Source organism: Tenrec ecaudatus, chromosome 1, assembly GCF_050624435.1.
Source record: "Tenrec ecaudatus isolate mTenEca1 chromosome 1, mTenEca1.hap1, whole genome shotgun sequence".
In the NCBI taxonomy this organism is placed as follows: Eukaryota; Metazoa; Chordata; class Mammalia; order Afrosoricida; family Tenrecidae; genus Tenrec; species Tenrec ecaudatus.
Genome location: NC_134530.1, coordinates 21,551,898 through 21,566,897, shown reverse-complemented (window position 1 = coordinate 21,566,897; position 15,000 = coordinate 21,551,898).

Here is a 15,000-nt window from a genome sequence, read left to right as displayed (position 1 = left end):
ACCCCCAGCCCAGAGCACAGCAGAGCAGCAAGGGGAGCAAAGCAACAAAGACCCCAAAGAATTCTGAAAATAGACTTTGGGGGGAGGGGCAAGGGGCAGGGCTTGGCACTGCATCAGACCCAATTGGAAAACATTCATAAGGGTCAGCAGATAGTCCTGGAACTATTCACAGGCTTTTTTTTTTTTTCATTTTTCATGTCTATCTATATAATAGGTAGGATAAACAATCCCAAGGAGAAAACAATGGACCCAATGGTTCTGGGGCGACAAGGAAAAGAAGGCGGAGGGGGGAAAGGAGGTGGGAGGCAATGAACCCAGGGAGAAGTGAAGAACAAGGGATCTAAAATCGATGACACAGAGGGAAAGAGAGAAAGCAAGATGAATTTCATAAAATAAAGAGCATGCTTCTGCTTTCAAGATGGCATTGCATTCAAAGATATCAATCGATAAAGTCGATGGCAAGGAGGGCACAGCATACCTTCGATCGAGTGCAGTGCAGCCGAGAGGAAGCACAGAGAGTTGAGTGAAGGTCGAACATAATAGTTGACAGGAGGAAAGTAAAAGTAAATCAAGAAAAGAACTAGAAGGCAAAAGACATTTATAGAGGTACAAACATAGGCATGTACAGATGTAAATATATTAATATATAATGATAGGAGTACAGGTCTATGTACACATATTTATAGGTTAAGCATTAAGGAAGCAGATGGACATTGGGCCTCTACTCCAGTCCTCCCTCAAAGCAAGAACACTTTGTTCTAATCACCTGGCTTTCTGTGATGCTCACCTTTCCCACATGATTGCTGAAGACAAACGAGTGCATGAGCTAATGTGGTGAAGAAAGCTAATGGTGTCTGGCTATCAAAAGATATAGTGTCTGGGGTCTTAAAGACTTGATAAATAAGCAGTCATCTAGCTGAGAAGCAACAAAGCCCACATGGAAGAAGCACAGCCTGTGTGATCATGAGGTGTCGATGATATTAGGTATCAGGCAACAAAGAACAAAAAAATCATATCATTGTGAATGAGGGGGGGTACAGAGTGGAGAACCAAAGCCTATCTGTAAACAATTGGACATCCCTCACAGAAGGGTCTCAAGGAAAGGATGAGCCAGCCAGGGTGCAGTACAGCACAGATAAAACACACAACCTTCCTCTAGTTCTTTAATGCTTCTCTCCCCTCCCCACTATCATGATCCAAATTTTACCTTACAAATCTGGCTAGACTAGAGTGTGTACACTGGTACAGATAATACCTCTCAACACACAGACTCCAGGACAGATAAACCCCTCAGGACTAATAATGAGAGTAGCAATACCATGAGAGTAAAGGGAAGTGGGGGGAGAAGGGGGAGAAAGGGGAAACTGATCACAATGATCAACCTACAACACACACACACACACACACACCCCCGTCCGCCAGGGGGATGAACAACAGAAACATGGGTGAAGGGAGACAGTGGACGGTGTAAAATATGAAAATAAAAGTAGTTTATAAATTTTCAAGGGTTCAAGGGGGTGGGGGAGAGGGGAAAAAGAGGAGCTGAGACAAAGGGCTCAAGTAGAAAGAAAATGTTTTGGAAATGATGATGGCAACATATGTAGGAATGTGCTTGACACAATTGGTGTATGGAATTTTTTTATAAGGGCTGTAAGATCCCCTAATAAAAAGAGAAGAAGAAAAAGGAAATCGAGGATCGATAAGTCTATAGAGACAATAACTGAATTAATGACCCCTTGGGGGCCAGGCTGGGGGGGGGGAAGAGATAATAACATTGAGTACAAGAAAGAAGAAACTGGTCTAAATGTGATGATGGAGATGATGGTACAGCTCTCCTCAATATGACTGAACTATTGAATTGTACGCCATGCGAATTATGTTGCTCTTGTTGTGTTTAGAAACTATCGTGTCAGTTCCGACCTTAGTGACCTTAGGCACAGCAGAACAAAACACGGCCCGGTCCTGTGCCATCCTCACAATAGTTCCTATGCTTCGGCCCATTGTTGGCAGCCACTGTGGATCATATGCCAATCACGTTGCTTAAAAAAAATAAACAAAAAACCCGGCAGAATCCAAATGTCACAACTGGGATTGGGGAAGTCAACCTGGAGTAAAAGTCCTTTTAAATTTCTACAGGTCTTTAGGAATTAACGTTTCACATTGAGTGCAAGTTTTATCATTGAAATACAGGTTTACAGCTGGGCACCAACTCATGGCTGCACTTGTCACCGTAGCCAAATGCCAGAAACCACGGAAATAGCCATCCACAGGTGACTGGATAAGCAAAACACTGGAGATACACACAGTGAGACATTCCCACCACAGGTTGAGTTGACTCCGCTCACCAGGACCCTACAGGACAAGGTAAGACAGCCTATTTGGGTTTCCAAGACTAAATCTTTATGGGAGCAGACAGCCTCGTCTTTCTCCCGTAGAGTGGCTAAGGGTTCAAACTGCTCATCTTGTTGTTACCAGTTCAATCCATAACCCACAATGCTGCTAGGGCTAGTACAATGGGCTAGTACGCAGCCATTCCAAGAGAAGAATGTCCAGATGCATGCTGCAACATGAACAGACATTGAAGACTTCCTGCTGAGTTCAATAAGTCAGTTATAAACAAATGGAAACCTCACTGCCATCAAGTCCAAGTCCACTCATTGTGACCCTGCAGGACACAGCAGAACCACCCCTATGGCTTTTCCAAAACTTTAATTCTTGACGGAAGTAGAAAGCACCATCTTTCTCCCCACAAAGGGGCTGCTGGTTTTGAACTCCTGACCTTGCAGTTAGCAGCCCAACGTGTAACCACTGCACCACCAGGACTCCTCCATAAGTCAATCATAAGAGGACGGACAAATACTGTAGCGTATGTGAAACAAGCCAATGTACAGAGACCAGAGTGTATTAGTGATTACCAGGGTGATGGGGGCAGGGGGCGTGGTCTGCACAGGGAGTAGCGAGCTTAGATTAGCAGTGGGGGGGGGGGCGGATGGTTAGTGCAACACAGTGGCAATGGTGACACAACTTGAAGAATGAGATTCATCTCACTGAATTGTACATGTAGAAATTGTCAAGTTGGTGTGTGTTGTATTGTTAACATTTTCTCTTTTTTTCATTGATCATTTTATGGGGCGGGGGGGGGGGGCTCTTACAAATCTTGTAACAATCGCTCATTCAACAATATCAAGCACATGTGTTCATATGTCGCCATCAATATTTCCAGAACAATTTTTCTACGTGAGCCCTTGGCATCTGCTCATTTCTTTCTCCCTCCCTTTCCCACCCTCTTACCCTTGTGAATCCTTGATCAATTATATATTATTATTGTTGTTGTTATTTCATGTCTTACACTATCTGTTATCTTCCTCCACCCACCTTTCTGCTATTCGTCCCGGGGCGGGTGCTGTATAACCAACCTTGTGATGGGCTCGCCCTTTGTATTGTTCACATTTTCATTGCAAATTTTACATTTTGAAGAGAAAAAGAGTTGGCGCAATGGGAGCACAGAACAGAGGGGACAGTAAAGACCCTCCAGGAAATAACCTTAGGTCTCTCTGGCACAAGCTTGCCAGCTCCCCGCCAGCTGGCCTTCCACCAGTCCACTCCTCTGCCGTGACTAAGGAACAAGCACTGGACTTAGATTCAGCAGAATGGAGTTCAAGTCCAGGCTGGGCCAGTCACCAACTGTGTGTCCTTGGGCAAGTTACTTGCTCTCTCTGAGCCTCCTGTGCACCAGGGGAACTGAAGCAATGGGCGGATACCCCTGGGTGTGTCTCTCTCAATAGCAAGTTGCGGTTGAGCCCCGATTGCTGGAGCCTCCATTCTGCTCCCAGCAGAGTGGTGAGGCCCAGGGCCCAGGATGCACTAGACCAGTGGTTCTCAATCTTCCTAATGTCATGGCCCTTTAGTACAGTTCCTCATGTGGTGGTGACCCCCCCAACCATAAAACTGTTTTCCTTGCTACTTCATCGCGTTATTTTGCTACTGTTATGAATCAGGTGATCCTGTGAAAGGGTCATTTGACCTCCAAAGGAATCGCAACCCATAGGTTGAGAACCGCTGCACTAGACAAACAAGGCGCTGATGTTGTCCTGTGCTACATAGTCTAAGGAGGGAAAGTAGCAGGTAATCAAAACAAGTCAATAGTAACAGTCACTGGATTAATGATTCCCTGAGGTTGGGGAGGGGGAACAGGGAGCTACGAACAACAGAACCAGAATGAAGAAAATGTTCTAAATGGGTGTGGGAGAGAGAGATTTCCGTGAGGTTGGTACATTTGGACTTGTATGTGTTTTAGTTGTATTCTGTTTGGGGAAAATAAAATTGTATTATTGTCTTTGACTTGAGTTTATATATAGTTAAAGCATTACGTACAGCTATCAGTTGACTAAGGATAGTCTGTGGGAATTGGATTTTCGGTCTGCTTGCTCCTGTGTGAGCGTGTAAGGGTGACTGCAACCTGTCAACCAGGTAGGTCACCGCCTGATGATGTCCCCTTGATATAAAATTACTTCATGATACAATGTTCCTTCTTATACATAAACAGACAAAAAAAACAGTCAGAGGGAGGCAGGAAGGCCCTGGCAGGTGCAAATATTTAAGTACTTGACTGACTGCTGAAGGGACTGAAAGTTCTATCCCTCCCAGAGCCATGCGGAAGAAAGGCCTGGTAACTGACTTCTCTTAAATCAGCCGTCCAAGACTGATCCACGTGGGCCCGCCATGACTCAGGATCAACGTGATAGTAGTTAACAACTGCAAGGGGTGGTGGTGGTGATAAAGAATGCAGGGGAAACAGACTGGTCAAGGACAAAGGGGGCTGCTCTGGGCAGGGCTGGTCAGGGAGGGCTTCCTGGAAAAGGTGGCAAGTGAGCAGAAATCCAAATGATGTGCTCAGGAAGCGTGCATTTGGACCCAGCTCAGAACGTGGGTCCCATCCTGCTCCCATCCTGACTGCGCCGGTGCATCTGGAAAGTGGACGGCTGGCCCAGGGACAGCGGGAGAGCAGGAACCAGCCAGCCAGGATTCTCGGAGTGATGACATCTGGCCCAGCCAGTGGAAGTAGGTGGTGAAGTGATGGGTGGTCACCACTAGCTGTGATCAACACTCAAACCCTAGGGGACCGCGGGAGCCAGGGGAGAGAGGGTCAGCAGGTGGGTTGGCAGGTTCCTGGCCCGGTGGCAGGTGATTGGGTGGAAGTTTGCAAGGCAGGAGCCTGGAGAAGTCCTGGGAATGGTGAGTCCCCTCTTCTTTGTCTCCTCCTGCCTCGCTGTCTGATTCTGCAAGCGTTACAGTGGTGTGTGGGCAGTGCCTGGCTCCCTCTAACTTCACAGGGAGGGGCAGGGGGGAATCCAGGTCATCAGCGTCAGCCTCTCAAGACTGACGCCCATGCAGTGGAGGTCAAACACTCCTCCTCGTCCCTACCTTTTTACCTGTTTACCTATTCTGACGCCAACCGTCTGTCCGAAGGCGCCGTCTAGATGGCTGAATTCAATCGCCATACAGAACTCACAGAGAACACTCACAGGGGTTACTGGGAAAGTGACAGGCTACAACACAGGATCAGAAATGACCCGGGGTGCAGTTCTTTGTCACCCATTACCTCTCTCTTGGGTAACAGACAGGTTCTGCATGAGCACATTAAATTAAATTAACTGGGGGATCCTCATTCTTCACGCTGTTCGTCATCCTTTAAGGTTTACTCCGTCGGATTAATGTCTTTGCATAGCCAACACAACCCGAGGAAATAGCTCCCTGGTGTTCTCTCCTTTCAACTACGAGCCACCTTTTATCAGCCACGATGCCCCTCGTGCCACATCCTCTTCCGAATCCAGCTTGAATTACCCGCAGTTCGTTGTCAATGGACTGCTGCAACCACTTTTTTTAAAAAGTTAATATACTTTATTATTTTCAGCTTATGAGGAACCTTCTCATGAAACTATGAATGATAAAATATTTAACTACTAAATATTTTCTTAGTGGAATTCCAGGATTTTTTTAAATCTCTAAATATTCCCTGTGGTGCTTTTTTTCCTTTCAGATCATCATTTTTTATTAAACAATTTATCAACCCTATCAATAGCTGACCTTGTCCCCTTTCTCTCGCCCCCCTCCCCCCACTGCCCTCTTGTAAGATAGTCTCTCCCCCTTCACCTAAGTTAGCACCTATCTACGCTCTAGCCTCTGGCTTCGCTTCTCACCCACCTCTTCCAGGGCCATCACTCAGAGGCGAGGTGTCTGCGGTGCCTGTATTTGGGGCACCTTGGTTGACCTGTCACGGCAATTCAACACAGAACCTTCTCGTGAGCGCACACGTCACTCTGCCCCTAGGAGAACTAACCTGAAGCCCGGCAGTCTCTGTCTGCCTCCCCCCACCACCACCCCACTGGCTGATCAAGTCGCCCCAGCTGGCCAGCAACAGCTGACTCTGTGGGTGTCCTGGAGCCAGCCAGCACCCCTGCCAAGCTAGTGCCTTCTCCAGCGCTGATTTCCGCGGTGGCCATGCTGCCTGGGAGCCTCACTTCATCTCTTCCCCACTCTTATATCAGGGCAGGTCGATTGTATTGAAAAGTACCAGGACCAGGGCTTCAGTAAGATATTCTGCGGAAAGGGAGCCAGGAGGTGAGCACAGGATGCAGAGAGCTGTGGGGGGTCAGAGACACCCAGCGGGAAAAGTACCTGTAACATTCCTTCCCTGGGCAGGTCCTGGCAGATTACTACCTGACATATATCCATGGCAGCTGAGCATCGCGATAGAAAATGGGCAGTGGCTCTGGGTGCCCTTTCTTCAAAGGCCCACTCAGCCAAGGGTTCCCCCAAAGGTCCATTTCTACACTCTTGGGTGGCCATGCTTTGCTTCCTCTCTCTTCAGGGAATGTTGGTCCCAAGTCCAAGGGCTGCAGGCAGTTTTGAGGTAGGGCCCAGTTTGTCCCGCCGGGCTTCCCTGTTGAGTCCTTCTGGTGTGGCTCTGGAAGGATGCCGGGGTCCTGTAAGACCGGCGTCTAAGGTCTTCATAGTGCTTATTCCATGGCTCGGTTCACGTATTCACAAGTGTCTACCCAGGACCATAGAATGGGTTGAGTCTCCTCTTTGGTTCCCTACAATTATTGTTTAGCATCCCTCCCATTTACCCTGCCTTCCTGCCAACACCAAGAGCCGGGCCTCCTCTGTAATGCAGATGCTCCCCTCCCCTGGTCACCACTTGATTTTCCAGCTTAGGGGGCATTGAGTTTATATGCATGGTGGTGGAACAATTTGGAAAAGGCTATCAATAATGGTTTAACAACATGAAGTGTATAATCAATGACACTGAATTGTGCATGTAGACGTTGTTGAAGAATGTTTTGTTGTGCATATGTTTGCCACAATTAAAAAAATAATTACATCACTAATGAGTACAAGGAAGAAGGAAATGTTCTAGAAGTGATTGTTTTGACAATTGTACAACTCCTCTTGATGTGATTAAATTACTGAATTGTATGACAATGGATGAAGTACCAATGAAACTATTTTTTTAAAAAGAGACACAACATGAGTGGTTGTATGCTCTCCTGTGTTCACAGCAGCACAGTTCACAATAGCAAGAAGCTGGAAGCAGTCCTAATGCCCCACAGCGGAAGAATGGATACAGACACACACACACATACACATGCATACACACAAAACGTGCAGGCACACCCACACACAACTACATATTTTTGCACACATATAGTCACACACATGCACACACAGTCTCGGGCACATGTAGAAACACATGCATGGGACTTGCATGAACACATTCACATACACACAACACTTATATGCATACATAGACACAGATACACACAGTCCTACACACACACACAGACCCACTCACACATGCACACAGTCCTACACACACAGTCCTGCACACACAACACACGAGATGCCTGGGTGTTGTTCTTAGGTGCCATCCAGTCTGATCCGACGCACAGCGACCCAGCGCACCACAGACGGGAACTCTCTGCAGACCAGCAGCATCCTTGTCATTAGCCTCGGCTTGAGACCATCGTGCCGTCAGTGTGCCAAGCCATCTCCCCGAGGCCCTTCTACTTTACCAAACGTGATGTCCTTCTCCAGGGGCTGCTTTGTCCTGCCCAGTGTGTGTAAAAAAAGTCTCGCCATACTTGCCTCGAAGGAGCTCTGTGGCTGTGCTTCTTTCAGTCCCGATTGGATCATCCTTTAGGCAGCCCATGGTACTTTCACTAGTCTCCGCCAACCCCGTCACTCAAAGGCTTTGATTCTTCTTCACTCTCCCTCATTCAATGTCCAACTTTCACAGGCAAATGAAAATACCATGGCTTGGGTCAAGCACACTGTGATAGTTAGGGGGGTTTTGTGCCAACACAGTACCTGTAAGAAGATATGGGTGGAGCTTTGCCTGCCAATCAGGTCACACCTGATGACCTCCTCTGAAGGTGTGACTGTGCTAAATGGCTCTCTGGAGGCCGGCCCCCATATCTCTCTGCCGTCACCTTCCTGTTGACAAGCCACGCTGAGACCTGAGGAAGCCCTGTGATGCGACCACCATCCTTGGAGCCACACAACACTGCACCCACCGGCCTGTGATTGTCCTGCATTCTGCATCATTGCATGTGGCTGTGTGAGTCTGAAGAAGGACTGAAGGACTAGTATCGGACCTATGGACTTGCGTTAGACTGAGCTGGGATGTTTTATTGATGCACAATTACTTCTCTTGACTGCTGCTTCCATGAACATTGATTGTGGATCCAAGCAAGACAAAATCCTTGACAACTTCAACCTATTTTCCATCTACGTATAAAAATTCACCACCATGAATGAGTCCAGTCTGAACCCCCCACAGCGGGGTGAACCAAGAAGGGAACATAACAGATCAGCAACAGGAGCTAGGCAAAGCCCCTGAGGAGCCCCAAAAATAGACTTCAGGCTAGGAGGGGCAGTTCCCAGAATCCCCAGGACCAGTAGGGAGATAGTCATAAAGGTCAGTGAACAGACATGGACTTATTTATGCTTTTTGTGGGGGAGCATTTGCTAGTTATTATTTTTATGTATTTTTTATAACTTTGTGTTCAGTTTTTTGTTTTCTTTTTGTATTGCCTTTGGTATTGTTGGTTTGCCTACCTGTGTAAGATAGGCATGGGAAGGAAGCCCTGGGAGAAAGCAACAGGACCAATGGTTCCAGAAGGACTTGGGGAGAGTAGGAGGTGGGGGAAGGGAGTGTGAGCAAACAACACTACAGACAGGGGAACAACTAGAGAATTAAAACCAACAACAAGGAGGATGTAGACCTCCTGGGGGTGTTGGAACAACAGCAATCTAGCTGAGAGGAATTACTAAGAGGTAGAAGAAGAGTGAGTGTGATGGTGGGAAAGGAGGAAGGTAAAAGGAGGCAGAGGAGAAATCTAGGGAGCAAAGCTATGGACAGAGGTATAAACATACATGTGCACTTATGTAAATTTATTAATTTGTAAAAATAGATGTATTGGCATGTGCACATATATTTTATATGGAAATACATTGAGGAAGTGGATGGACTTTGGACCCCTGCTCAAGCCCTCCCTCAATGCAACAGCACTCTGTTCTAACAACCTGGCATTCTGTGATGCTCACCCTCCCAGCACGATTGCTGAACACAAAATGGGTGCACAAGCAAATGTGGCGAAGCAAGCTGACGGTGGCCAGCTGTCAAAAGATATAGCATATGGGGTCTTACAGACTTGAAGTTAAGCAGGCAGCCATCTAGCAGAGAAGCAACAAATCCACACAGAAGAAGCACACCAGCCTGTGTGACCATGAGGTGTTGACAGGATCAAGTAACAGGCATAAGAAGACCCAAAACAAACAAACAAATACATATTGTTGAGAATGAGGGAGGTCAGAGCAGAGACCCAAAACCCATCTGTAGACAATTGGACATCCCCTCACAGAAGGGTCACAGGGAAGGGCTGAGTCAGCCAGGGTGCAGTATAGCACCAATGAAGACACAATACTCCTCGTTACTTGAGGCTTCCTCACCCCCTACGATCATGACCCCAGTCCTGCCTTACACTGTTGACTAGACTGGAGCTTGTGCACTGGTACAGATAAGAGTTCAGGACACATGAAATCCAGGTCAGATAAACCCCTCAGGAACAGAAATGGGCATAGTGGTATAAAAAGAGTAGGGGAGAGGTGAGGAGAGGACGGGGAAAGATATCGTGGGAGAAGGGAGACATCGGTTGGTGTAAGATATTAACAAAATAATGATTTATAATTTATCAAGCAGTCACAAAGGTGGGAGGGAGGCAAAGGGTAAAAAGAGAAGCTGATACCAAGGGCTCAAATAGAAAGTACATGTTTAGAAAATAATGATGGCAACATATGTACAAATATGTTTGATACAATTGCTGTATAATTATGAGCTCTGTAAGAGCTACCAATAAAATGATTATTTTTTAATTCATTCATTTTAAAAATTCACCACCTATGTATGGATTGTGATAAGAGTTGTATGAGCCCCTAATAAAACGATTTTTTTAAATTCACTGCCATGGAGTCAATGATGACTCATAGGGACCTCTGTGTGTTTCTGAGACTGTAACTGTTTATAGGAGTAGAAAGGCTAGTCTTTCTCCCCCTGAGCAGCTAGTAGTTTTGAACTGCCAACATGTAGATCACAGCGCAACCCATAACCAACCAGTGCATAACAAGGGCACAGCAGATGGTTCAGGAAGCCTTGCTCCAATCTCAGGATGCTTTAAGCCTGCTGCTTAGAGATTTCCAGAAGAGGGCGCCAACACACTAATCCTGGAGAGAGTCTCACCTGGGGTCCAGCCCAGACGCATTCCCAAACTGGGAAGGGGGCGGGCGGTGGGGGGGGGGGGGGTTGGGAGAGAACCCGGGGTGTTCCAAAACCTGAAAAACACCAGCTTTGCTGATTGGATAGAGACTGATTGAACCCCCAAGATTGTGACCCTTCATCACCTGTCAGGGCTGGAGCTGAACTCGCCCGTGTTAGAATAATCAACCCTGTGCGATCCAAATAGCAGCATTCACCCAAGGACAAATTACAGCGGGTGGTGGAAAGGAGAAACTGGGGAAGCAGGAGACTGAGGGAGGAAGAGGGTAAGATACTTGAAGGGACTGCAATGAAACCAAATAAAACTGATCCCCTGCTCATGAAGCCTTCACCTAGTTCACAAATCAAAGTGATCTAAATAGGGCAAGGTTAAGGCCTAAATGCGGATAATCTAGTGTCCCCCACCTGTGTTAACTTGCTCATTCAAACTCTACCTGTGGTATGCATGCTACATATGTGATGTGTATGTATGCGTCTTAGGTATTCATGATGTAACTTTTTTGTCATTTTTTAACTTAAATAAGTTTTTCTTTCTTCACATTTAGCTTTTCTTTTCTTTTTCTTTGTTTTTTGAATCATTTTATTGGGGTCTCTTATAGCTCTTTGTAACTTCTTTTAAAATATGACTCTACTCTTAGTGATTGAACGTTAAAGTGGTGTGTGCCATTGAGTGAAACAAGATGAATTGGATGTTCAGCGAGTAACAGTTCCTCAGGGGGATGGCATTATTGTGAGCATAGTAATGATATTCTAAAATTAAAATCGTATTCTACCAAAATAGAAAAATGAGTCACAGAACGTAGCTCTTTCAACAAGCAATGTAAAATCCTGTTGATCTCCCACACGGGATTCACTTACACCGATTGTGTTTTAACCACTCATACTCCAATGTTGATGTTTGTGTTGTGGTAAATGTTATCCTTCTAAAGCAACCAGTACAAAGACAATTTCTGCTCTGAAAAGAAATGCTACATCTCCCTCTACTCAAAAAACCCCTCGTGTCTCTGGAGTCGATGCTGAGCCTATCAGACAGGGGAGAACTTACCCTTGTGAGTTTCTAAGTAGTTCATTCTCTCCGGACGTAAAAAAGCCCATCTTTCTCCCGAGGAGCACCTGGTGGTTTTGAACAGCTGACCTTGTTGTTAGCAACGCATTACCACTACACTTCAGGGCCCCTTGGTTGTTGCTAGATGCCATCGAGACAGTTGCAACCCACAGTGACCCTGTACATAACAGAATGAACCACTGTGGGGTCATGCACCATCCTTGCAATTGTCCCAATGCCTGAGTCCACTGTTGCAGCCACTGTGTCCATCCACATCGTTGAGGGCCTTCCTCTGTTGGCATCTTCACTTTACCCAACGTAACGTCCGTCTCCAGGGACTGCTCTCTCCTGACAGCATGTCCAAAGTGTATCAGACAAAGTCTGGCCATCCTTGCCTCTAAGGAGCACTTGGGCCATAATTCTTTCCAGAAAGATCAGCTGGTCATTTTAGCAGTCCATGACACTCAATACTCTTCTCCAACACCACAATATAAATGCATCGATTCTTCAGTGGTTTTCCTTGTTCAATGTCCAACTTTCACATGCATATGAGGTGGCCAAAAATACCAGGGCTTGGTTCAGGCACATCTTCGTCCTCAAAGTAACATCCTTACTTTGTAATACTCTAAAGGGATCTGGTGCAGCAGATGGACCTAATGTACTGACTGCTGCTTCCATGAGCCTTGGTTGTGGATTCAAGCAAGACAAAATCCTTGACCACTTCAACCTTTGCTCCATCTATCATGATGTGACCTAATGGTCCAGTTGTGAGGAATTTGGTCATCTTTACATAGCATCATAATCCATACTGAAGGCTGCAATCCTTGATCTTCATCAGTAAGTGCTTCAAGTCCTCCTTGCGGTCAGCAAACGAGGTAATGGGTCTGCATACAGCGGGTTGATAATAAGCCTTCCTCCTATCCTGATGCCATACCCTTCTTCATATAATCCAGTTTCTCGGATGATTTGCTCAGCATACAGATTGAACAAGTATGGTGAGAGGACACAATGCACCCTTTTCCTGATTTTAAGCCAGGCAGTATTCCTTTGTTCTGTTCACACAACTGCCTCTTGGTCCTCTTGACATAGCCCATGATGCTGACAAATTGTTTGATTAGTTTGAGTCATTTCTTTATTGAGCCTTTGGGGTTTTCTATGTATAGGACTGTATCACTGGCATATAAAGAGATTCCACCTGCATATTGAGAACATCTCAAGAATAGATTTAACCCACTAGTAGCGGAAGACCCGATGAGAGGTGGGGTGACATCAAGAGCTTTGTCGGTAAACAAAACAAAAGATCATTAAAAAGACAAGAAAAACTTGAAAGTATGGCTACAAGAACTGGGCCCTACCTCAAAAGTACCTATAGTCCTTGGACGTAGGGTTGAAATTCTCTGATGAGAAAGGAAGCAAAGGATGGACACTCCAAGTCTGGGGAAATGGCAGTCCTTGGACCAAGGGTGGCCTCCGAGCCTGGTGGGCATCCAGTGAAAGAAGACCCAGGACCACCATGTACTTACTATCTCAATGCTCCGCTTGCATTGAGATGGCAGGTATTCATCTGATGGGCAAGGGTCTGCCCTCATAAGGAATGATAGAGGAGACTTCCCCTCGCACCAATGCTCAAAGGAAACAGAGCTCGATCAATTCAGAAGTCAATTTGTACAAAGCGACAGCTCATAGATCGCACTCACATAAACTCATATCGACACTATCTAAAATTCAATGCCATTGGATAGATTATTGATGCTTCCAATGCAATCACCCTTAGACCACAGGAGGATGATAGACAATGGGCATGTTTTTTTTATTGTTTGTTTGGGGGGGGTGTTATTTGTTTATGCTTGCTTTTTTGCTATTGTTGTTCTTGTTGACTTTGTGTTTGTTTTTGTCACGATGTGACCACTAAAGTAAACCAGAGTCATTCATAACTAGTGGACAAACAAGTGGATTCTGGGCCCTACTTAATTCGAGCCCCAATCCAAGGACAGTTACTTCTTATAACATGGCCCTGCTCGATACTCGCCTTCCTGAAGAGATCTCTGAAGATAAGGGTGCTACAGCAAAGTGTGGTGAATAAAGCAGATGGTGCCTGGCTATCAAATGGAATAGTGCATGGGGTCTTAAAGGCTTGTATTCAAACAAGCAGTTTGAATACAAATGAGGTGTCAACTAAGTCCCCATCTAAGAAGCACACCAGCGTGTGTGATTCAAAATTGATAACAGAATCCAAATAGGATGAAGGAGAAAGTGTCAGAGCTTAAATTGTGACCATTCAATTTGTAGAATGATATGGAACCGTGGGAGCCCAAAGTCCATCCGCAGAATATCCAGTTAGATGAAGCCTCTGAAAGAAACCCTCTGGCCACAGTCCAGGAACTCGAACAGCTTTAGTACCTGATGGAGATCATTGTACACTCGATGATGGTGGATGGAACCCTGGTGTAATAGGATGCTTAGTCAGTTGACCTCCCTCTTGGCCCAACCCAAATTTGCTCTAGGCTCAAATATTTCTCGCTTGTTCCATGACAGAAATTTCTTCTCTGGCTTTTAAAAATATTTTTGGTAGTCTTTTCTTTCTTACTCTTTATTTTTATTTTTACCGTTTGCTATTATTATTATTTTATTTCTGTTTCATTTCATTTTCTGTTTTTTATTGTTTCTGTTGGTTTTCTCATTTTATGAAGTTCAGAAAGCGTGCATGCACAGAGACAATAACTGATGCCATGGTGGATCCAGGACGGAGGGGTGGGAAAGGCAAGGGAAATTGGGGAGCAAACAATGAATGCGTAAGGAGGGGAGGAAGCCCTGGGACTGAGCGTGATGATGTATACGCAACCCTTCAAAAGTGACTTCACGCGGAAAGTGTATGAGATGTGAATATTATGGCGAGACAAGTCCTGATAAAATGGAAACCAAAGTTGACCGATGGTGATCATGGGTGAAGGAGGAAGAGCTTTTGCTTCGGGACACTGAGTTCATGTTCATGGTGGTGGAGTCACGGTAAAGGAGATCAATAAAGGTTATGTATCGTAAAGAGTATAATCAATGACACTGAATTATACATGTAGAAGTTGTTGAATGGGGAAACGTCTGGCTGTGTATCTTTTTGCCA